Genomic DNA, 9,524 nt, shown 5'->3' with positions numbered 1-9,524 from the left:
CCCCCCCCATGTGCACACGTTCTCTCTGCCTCTTGAAATAAATAAATACACTTTTTAAAAAATTTTTTAAAAAAGAAAAGAAAATCTGCATCTATTAAACAACACCCCCGCCCGCCCCGGCCCGTGCCCCCAATCCCCTTTCCTCCGGTGCCTGGAAACCACTGTTCTACCTTCCGTCTCTACGAATGTGGCTCCTGTGGGCATCTCCAACCCCCGCTTTCTGTTGTGTCATGGGTTCAGCGTCAGAGTCTACTACTCCAGCGTGCAGAATATTTTTATTTCAAACCACCTCAGTCCCCTCTGAGCTCCCGTCCTGCCGGGGTGGCAGAAATTCTAGCACAGTCATTACCTGTGGTCTCCCCGGCGGTCAGGCTTCCTCCATCACCAGAGCGCTGGGAGCCCCTCCCCTCCCCGGGCAGCTTTTCCTGGTCCCCAGAGTCCTCCACCGTCCCGATCCCCATGGACCTCCGTGGCCAGTGTGTCCTCCACTTCAGGGTCTCGCTGGGGGAGTTTGGGGCGAGGCGGGGATCCCCTGTGTCGCACTGGCCTCGCTAGATCTCCTACAGCCACACCTTTGGGATCTTTCCACGTTTCCTGGCTTCTCTGCCCTCCTCCCTCTCTTTCATCATGCTCAATGCTCTCTCTCGCCAGCCTTTGGCCTTTAGAGCCATCTCTGTCTCTTCCTGACACCCTCAAAGGCCTCCTCCCCCCCTCCCCCCCCCCCCCCCCCCCCAGGGACCCCAGCGTCCTTTCTTCAAAGAACTTGGGAGTTTTACAAAAGCCTTTGACTTCAAGCAGCTTCTGTTTTCTGCCCTGGAAATATCCGGAGGCAAGGACGGGCAAAGAGCCAATCTACCTGTTGACCTGAGGGAACGTAAAAGTAGAGCAAAATACAAAACAATCGCTCCGAGTATCATTTGCCGTATTTCTGTATTTTCATACTTTTCTCCCTATTAGACTCAACCTGCCTTCGGAACTAAGCATCGTCTCCTCTTTGTATCCCTGCCATCTCTATAACCAAAAGAGCCTCTCGATAAACTTGGTGAACATAGATGAATGAGTGCGTGGCTCACGCTGACTTGGGGTTTCTCGGCCCCAAACTTCTCTGCCCTTAAAATGCACCCAGGTGCCCCAAAGACCTGGTCTCGGGCTCAGATACCTGAGTGTAATCCCACCTCCTACAATATCTATTTCATCCTTGGGTTTCCCCCCGACTAAAAATGGATACACCATTCAAGATTTTAAAATAGTAGAAAAATACATCTTATTTCAAAGCCTTGGTGTGTTGGGAGAGAGGGAAGGCGAAGAAGCAATACGACGGCCTCCTTCTATGAGGCAACCTGAGCACACGGCTCCCGCGGGGACAGCTGTTCCCTGCCACCTGCTACTAACCCACGAAGGAAACAGAACCTCCCAGGTTCTTGCTCTGGATCCACGCTCCGGGAAGAGAGTAACAAGAGGGAGAGGAAAGAATAAACGAATGGCCAAGGGATCTCACGCTGAAATCACACACACAGGGGCACCGGGTTACTCCTTAGCCGATGAAGGCTTCCTGTCGGCTGTGCCCAGTTGGGAGCCCGGAAAACCACAATCTTCTGGAACCTTGGCCAGCGCTGATATAAAGAAAGCTATACGGGGCCGCCAGTCTCGTAGAAAATCTCAGCTCCGACCGTGGCCTCTCTGGTCCGGCCATCTGGAATGGCCGGCTCTATTAACTGACCCCTGGTTCAGCCCATCCTATTCATTTCAAAGGATGCCCCATGAGGGCAAGAGACAAAAGGCCGTCCAGGGGGACTTGGGGGAAGGGAGGGGATTGGCTAAATAATTAGCCCTCCGACCTTCAGAGTACTCTATGATCATTAATTAACCCACCCAACTGGGATCTGTGGGCAGATGGATGCTCCCTAACCACCCTGCCGCACCCACCGCTAAATGTGGCGTGGGGGTGCCGTCGGTGCACCTGAGAGGACAGAGAGTAAGCCCACCGTGCTTCGGGTTCAAGATCCGCTGCTAGGAAAAATCTCTGGGTAACCTGAGTGAGGTGACAGAAGGGGACCAGGAGGCTGTTGAGAAAGTATTCACCCGAGGGCTTGGGCAAATTCACCAAAGGCCAAGAGCCAAGGGGGTTACGCCCCCGAGTCTGCACGGAGGCTGCCCCCGCAAGGGTGCATCTGAATCCCTGCCACGCATATCCCCCCTGCCCTTGGAAGGAGACTCCTCAAAACTTGAGGACCCCTGCCAGCATCCCACCAGCAACCATAACAGCAGCCGGCACCCCTTGAGCGGAACCCCCCGAAGACGCCCAGGAAATATGTCCGGGACAGACACGTGGGCTCAAACAGCGGAGACTTGCACCAGCCTCCCCTCTGGATCCCGCCACAGGAGAGTTTAGCTGGGGCAACGTTCCTTGTGCTGTCCGCCTTCCCACCGGGTCGCCCATCTGTCCCTGGGCAGTCCTTGAGGTCTGACCAACCAAAATAAGGTCGTGGGTTGAGATTTCTTCCCCGCAGATGAGTCTTCACAAGTATGCTACCGAAACCCCACGACTACAGGAAGTTGTTCCGGGTTCCACACGTTGTAAATGGAAGAGCTGGTTCTCCAATTCACAAAGGACTCCTATGTCCACGTCCTGACCACTCCTGTCTGTGGCCAAGACGAGTGTGAAACGCCAAGCAAAGAGATGCCCGTGTCACCTTGTGTTTGCTCCCGCCGCCAGTCTTGCGGGGGAGTCTGATTTTCAGAAAGTTGGTCACAGCCAATGAAGTCAGAAAAGGGGGTCAAGGCTCCCTCTGTCGCTATAGTCTTCTCTGCAGCTGGGCGTACCTGCCAGGCCACCGCCCAACAGAGCACCACCCTCTCCCGGCTCAGGTGGCGGGGGGCGGGCGGGGGGGGTGTCCTGTCCAGGGTCCCATTTCTGTTTAGCCACTGCGGCTTGCCACATGCTTCTGAGGAACCCTTTGCCAACCCTGCCACGTGCGGGCTTGTCTTTGCAAATCGGTGGTTTCCAAAATGATCTTTGTTAAAAATGAAGGAGATACTATGTGATTCCATCACGTAGGGGTATCTAGAACAGGCCAATTCATAGAGACGGAAAATAGAATCGTGGTTACCAGGGGCTGGGGGCGGGGGTGGGGGGGAGAGGAGTTACTGTTTAACGAGCACGGAGTTTCAGTTTCAGAAAATGAAAAGGTTCTGGACGTAGACAGTGCTGGCGGGGGCACAACATTGCGAGTTAAGTGCCACTGAAATGTATGCTTAAAAAGGGTTAAAATGGTGGGGGCGCCCTGGGTGGCTCAGTCGGTTGAGCTTCCGACTCTTGGTTTCTGCTCAGGTCAGGATCTCACGGTTTGTGAGTTCGAGCCCCGCATCCCGCTTGAGATACTGTCTCTCTCAAAATAAACATGTGAACTTAAAACGACTTGTTATAAATGGTTACGATTTAAAATTTTACCTTAGGTATATTTTATCGCGACGAAAACATCTTTTTCTTAAATGGGAAGGAGGCTGCTTTGTCCAGCACACCCCCTGAAAAGAGTCTCCCCAAAACTGAGACGACCAGGAGCCCCAGTGCCCCAAATACGGGTGGCTGGTTCCCCTCCATCCTCTGGGAGGAGCTTCCTCCTTTCCTGGGGATGGAAAGACAGGACCAGGCAGGACCCAGAGCGGAGACAAGTGGGGCTCTCCTGGGCCCCCCAGAGCCCCCACTGTCTCTACAGGACTGGCTTGCACATCGGCCCTCTTTCTGGAGCCACAAGCCTCCGTTTCCCCAGCTCGGCCGTCTCGCCAAGGGGCCACTTCCTTGGCAGCTGTGAGGGCACTGCTCTTGGCTACCTTGGGGTTCCAGAAAGGTCTGCCATCCTGTTTCCGTGACCACTATCTTGCTTTCAGAAACCTCAATGTTCCCTACCCTAAATTTGCAAACAGGTGAGTCGTGACTATGCTCCTTCAGGGTTCCTTCTGGAAAAGAAAAAAAAAAAAAAAAAAGAGCCCCTCTTCTGCGTAAGATATAACAATACATGTTTTCAAAGACCACACGCCATTTCTCAAGAGCAGGCACTTTTCCTCAAGGCAGATAGACTGACAGCGGCCCAGGGCCCCAGGACGGTGGTCACCATGGCCTCTTCCAGCCCAGGAGAGACAGCGGCCACCTTTGCATCCCTCCCACAGCCAGTCAGAGACCGGAGAGAACCCAACCTGCAATGTGCAGCCTCTGACCCTCCTCTGAGATGTGTGTATGTGGGGGTGGGGGGGAGGGTGGAGAAGTGGGGGGGAGAGTAAAGAGCGGGGGGGGGGAAGGAGTGGGGGAGGGTAAGGAGTGGGGGTGGGGAGGGGAGAGGGAGTGGCATGGGGGAAGAGGAGGATAAAGAGTTGGGGGAGGGATGGGGTGAGGGGAGGGATAGGAGTGAGGTTGGGGGGAGCGTGAGGAGCAGGGGTGGGGAGAGGGGGAAGGGTTGGGGGGGATCACCTAGCTTCCCCTCCTGCAGCAGCTCTCAGAGCCTGGGTGCCACTCCCCAGAGGAGGGGGGGCTCCCAGTGCTCCCGGCAGGTGGACAGGACTGCAGCAGGTGGCCATGTGACTTACAAGTGACACAAGGGACTTTAAGTCCACGAGGCCCACTTGCAAAGTTAAGAACTCGTGCCAGGCATGCTGGAGACGTCCACACGCTGGCAGGAAGGATTGCTTGACCTCAGAATCTTGCCGGGGATAGCGTGTTCAAACCACCCCCCCCCCCCCGCCATAATCACCGCCTGCCACAGGCCTGCCTGTGGCCAGTGGCGGCTGGTGGGGGCCCCTCCGTCTCAGGTCTCCCGCCACCCGCCGTCCAGAGCTTCAGAGACTGCTGGCTTTATGACTGGAGCTGTCGGCCGGAGAGATACATTTTAAAATTCATGACCTTTCCCATCAGGGTCCAGAAACGGATCAGACTCCGAGATGAAGGCTTAGTTTATTCTTTCACGGGTCCTGCCGGCCCCCTCCCACCTGCTGCCCCCAGCCCCTTTCCTCTGTTTCCTCCCCATCTCGCCCTCCCCATTGTCCACCTAGATCTTTTGCATGTGTCCCAGTTTTACCCCCCCCCCAACCAAAGCAAAATGAAAATTCTCCTGTTTCCAAACGGAGCGTTGGTTGGGGCTTGCAATGCACGTCTGGCCATCAAGGGTCTCTCCCTGTGTCGGGGTGAGGTCGGGGCGGGGGGGGGGGGGGCCACGGCTGGCCGGTGGAGACAGAGCAGAGGCTTGAACACAGAGGGCGTCGGGCGGCGGAGGGCTGTGGCGGCCTCATGTTTCCAGGAAAGGCATTTGCTGGGGGGCCCGTCCACCTGAGGCTGGGGGAAGTGGGGGTGCAGTGTGGCCAGGCAGACAGGATGGCAGCCGCGAGGCGCCTCAGACCCTGCCAAGGAAAATTAAAGAGCATTATGTTTGTTTCCTGCCACCGGTATAAACAACAAAGATTCTCTGGGTGGCATTCTTGCCCTGCCATTTCAGCCGTCCTCAGCCGCCCTTCCCTGCGGTATTTCCCCTCCTGGGCCTCTACCGAGGCCGTCCATGGGAGGCAGCGCCCAGGATCCTAATTTATCCTGGGAAACAGGATACATGAATCTCCTCCCAGACGCGGGGGGCCACACAGGAGGCACCCGGACTTCACGGCAGCCGCAAGAAGCAGAACTTGAGACAGAACTCAAACCTGCCGGCTACCAGAGGGCTGGTCCACGGACAGAAATGACCCGTCTGAGCCAAAGCCAGAGACAGCACGTCCAGTTCCGGGAAGAACAACGGGTAATACGTAGCCGGAACTTACCTGTGCCCAAGCTCTTTTTCTACATCAGCTCACGGATACCCCCCTTCAATCTTAGGAGATAGATCTTATTAGCCCCACGTGATGGCTAATGCCGTATGTCAACTCAGCGAGGTCACAGTACCCAGATATTTGGTCAAACACCAGTCTAGATATCACTAGGAAGGTACTTTTTAGCTGAGATTAGCATTTAAATCACCAGACATTGAGTAACGCAGATTACCCTTTATAGTGTGGGTGGGCCTCACCCAATCAGTTGAAGGTCTTAAAGAAAAAAAAAAAAAAAAAAAAAAAAAAAAAGCTGAGATTCCCCCAAGGAAAAGGAATCTCTGCCTCCAGACTGCCTTCAAGCTCCAGCTGCAACATTAGCTTCTCCCTGGGTCTTCTCCCAGCCTGTTGGCCTGCCTGCAGATTCCAAAGTTGTCAAGCCTCCGTCATCACTCGAACCGATTCCTTAAAATACATCGATTTCTATACATAGAAATAGGATTGTGTGTGCGTGCGTGTTTACACGCACGCACACACACATCCTATCTGTTCTGTTTCTCTGAACAGCCCTGCCTAACTTGTCCCTCTTTACAGATGAGGAAACCGAGGCACGGAGAATTTAGTTCCCTGGCCCAAGGTCGCGAGGCCAGTAAGTGGTGCAGGCCGGACGGGCAAGCAGACAGCCTGAATTCAGAATCGGCTGACTTACCCAGACACTCACACACAGCCCATCGCCAGAGAGCTGAAGTCAGGGAGAGAAGTGTAGGGGAAAATGTAGTCCCGTAAAGTTTAGCTGGGTCAGTGACATGGACAGGACAGACTTTGAAATCGATGAGGTTCGTTTTCCGTCTAGGCTTCGAGCTGATGCCTGTGACTTGCAGTGAGTGATTCACATCTCTCTGGGCCTCCACTCTCCTGATCTGCAAAGCACCATAAAAACGTCACAAGGTTATTGCGGGATTCAATGGGATCATTTTGCGTGCAAATAGTTATTTCCCAGTCTGCGAGTGAAACCCTGCTCTAAGCCCTCACCAGCTTGACTTACCAGAGGCTTCTATAATTCCCTCCCAACGTTCTTCGGTTCCTCAAACGCCATTTGACCTGCGTCCATCTCGGGGGCAGGGTCCCTGCTGGTGGAGATCACTCCCACCCTGGGTCACCCCTGCTGTTCCTCCTGCGGGCACAGGCTGGGTTCCAGAGTGGGGGTCCGCTGTCCCACACAGTTGGTCCTGCTGGGCCAGCTGGACCTGTCAGACCCCTCTTGCTCCTGGGGACTGCTCATCGGGGCCCTCCCTCACTGCCCCCATCTCTAGCCACCAGCCTACCACATCTGTCTCTCTCTGCCCAAAGCCCGATGGGGAGTGAACAGGGCTCCTGTGTTTCTCTCTCAGAGGAAATAAGCATGTACGTTCTCCCCCAGGAAGATAAGGGCACACGACAGGCTGTGCAGGAGGAAGATATTTAACCAGTAACAACTCTGGTCCCACTGGCCCAAAGAACCAGGAACCCAGTTTAGGGGAGTTAGTTTGCTTCTTGGTTTTGTTTTCGTTGTTACTTCCGACAGATGTCGGAGAACGTTTCGTGTGCCAGGGACCACAGCAAACTATTCGACCCGCATCATCCAATTTAATTCTCCCAACCCCTCTCTTGTGGTATCATTACTGTTTTTACAGCATGAAGGAGAAACTTAGGGCTCAACATGCCCCTGCCTCACACACTGACAGAGCCAAGATTCACACCTAGGGCCGCCCGACTCTAGAATCCTCACCCTTTCCCACCTTTATAATGGGCGTGTCTCTCCATCTCCAAAAAACATGAGTTCTCGTTTCTGGAAGGCAAGAGACACTCTATCCCAGCTCCGTCTCTTAGAAAAGCAAATGGCTTCCAACCAGTCACTTGGTCAAGGGAGGGGAACAGAATGGAAGGAGCCAACGACGTCCTGAAGCTCCAAACGCTGCGAGTTCCAAGAATGCGTAGCCAAAGGGCCTGAGCTAAGGCACGCATACCACATCCTTCTCAGCTAGTACTCGGCATCGGGGAGATTTCTTAGAAACAGAAGCAAAAACAAAAATATTAGGTATAAGCTATCTGCCAGATTCACAATTAATATTGCAAAATTTATTGTGTTCCTCTTTCTTCCCCGAATGGGAACATCTAGGTCCAGGATATATGGTCATAATATCGCTGGGATGGGAGTTAATACAGACTGGCCAAACACATTTCCAGTTCCAAGAATCTTCTCTGAAATCACTGACTTGATGATGCTAATATTAAAATCCCGCCCCCCCCCCCGCCACCTTCACCCAGTAAGCAATGGGGAAAAACATTTGTCTTTCGTATTCCAAAATAAGTACTGAGAATCTCTCTCTTTTTAAATGCTGAAAATAATCACGGAGATAAGTACAACCAAAAACAATCTTAGAGAAGAAAAGAAAAGAGAGAAGGAGGGAGAAGTTGGATGTAACATCTTTCTCTTTGTAATGGTCCCCTTTCTTTGGCTGACGGCCACGTCTTCCACGAGTACAGCCTTGGAACCCATGGCTGATGACGTCTTACCCCGTGTATGGTAAAGGTACTTCCCAAAATAAACAGGCAGGGAATTTGGGAGAGGCTGTTGAGGTCATTGAAATCAGTCACCGCTACATGCATATTGTACCATTTTATTCCCTCCGCCTTGGCCTTGGACACCCTTATGACTCAGTAAGGACTTTATCATTTTGATCAGGCCTGCGAGGGCATCAGTCAGAAGAGGCCCCTTGTGCCACGCTGGTGCACACACCCCAGAAATCTCGTCTCTCTAGTGTTTCATTTTTAACTGTTGTAATTCATCTGTGTATTTATTGACACATCGCAAGTGCACAACGGCAGGGTTCTTGAGGCAATCAACTTCCAAAAAGAGAGTAAACCTTCGTTGGTTCTCTCTGCAAATATTTACCACGTGCCTTCTGCGTCACAGGTGACTATGCAGAAACAAAAAGACACAGTCGCTGCCCTAAGGAACCACCTGCAGGATTCAACCCCGGGGGCCCTCTCCTCCGGGACGCCCTCCCTAGCACCCAGGTCAGGATGAGCAGCACGCCCTCAGAGTCCCTTGACCTTAGCTCCTCTGTGTCCATGACCTGCGTCTTCCGAGTGTTAGTCGGCAGCTTACTTGGGCAGGCTGTGCTTGCTACAGCTCGAGGGGGACGGGTTCCAACAGGATGCATCTCACGGCGCTCTTGGACAAAAATTGCAATAATGATGATGATGACAATGAAGAGGTTGCTGATGATACAGCAAAAAAAAAAAACAAAAAAGTAATCCCTTTTCCAAGAAGGATTGCTTGCCTGTGTCCTTCTGCCCGAAACCTCCGGCTGTGACTACTTTGCGCTTACAGGGGCTCAGCGCGTGTCTCAAGGATGCTAAGATGACATCGTGAAGTCCATTTCTTGCGAGGTTCTTCTCTCCCTGATTTGTACCGTCCTACCTAATAGACTTCAGCTGTACCGAAATGAAAAATGAATAAGAAGTAGATCTTGCTGCTAAAACATATGTGTCAGAAAATCATTATAAGTATTAAATTACGGCAATAAAATGAACCAGAACTAATTTTGCAAATTAAGATCCAATAAATTTTTTCATAGCCACACCTTTTCTTTAAAAAAAAAAAAACACCCTAAGAGACTCTTAAAAACTGAGAATACACTGAGGGTTGATGGGGGGGAGCTAATTTTGCAAATTAAGATCCAATAAATTTTTTCATA

General features: G+C 52.6%; 1 long non-coding RNA gene across 2 annotated transcripts; it reads right to left on the bottom strand.

Annotated features, from left to right (window-relative positions):
• Positions 1–5,689: 5,689 nt before the first annotated feature.
• Positions 5,690–8,005, bottom strand: LOC121020467 (uncharacterized). 2 transcript variants are annotated; one of them, XR_005786144.1, is made up of 4 exons: positions 7,560–8,005; positions 6,827–6,955; positions 6,491–6,701; positions 5,690–6,264 (listed from the first exon to the last, which is right to left on the bottom strand). It is a non-coding gene; the product is annotated as an uncharacterized LOC121020467 (long non-coding RNA). The 2 variants fall into 2 exon arrangements; XR_005786143.1 differs by having other exon boundaries at positions 6,827–7,988.
• Positions 8,006–9,524: the final 1,519 nt, after the last annotated feature.

This window comes from Herpailurus yagouaroundi, unplaced genomic scaffold (assembly GCF_014898765.1).
Source record: "Herpailurus yagouaroundi ecotype Mexico unplaced genomic scaffold, PumYag 250, whole genome shotgun sequence".
Classification (NCBI taxonomy): Eukaryota; Metazoa; Chordata; class Mammalia; order Carnivora; family Felidae; genus Herpailurus; species Herpailurus yagouaroundi.
The sequence above is the reverse complement of the archived record's forward strand: the minus strand, read 5'-3'. Positions and strand labels throughout refer to the sequence as shown.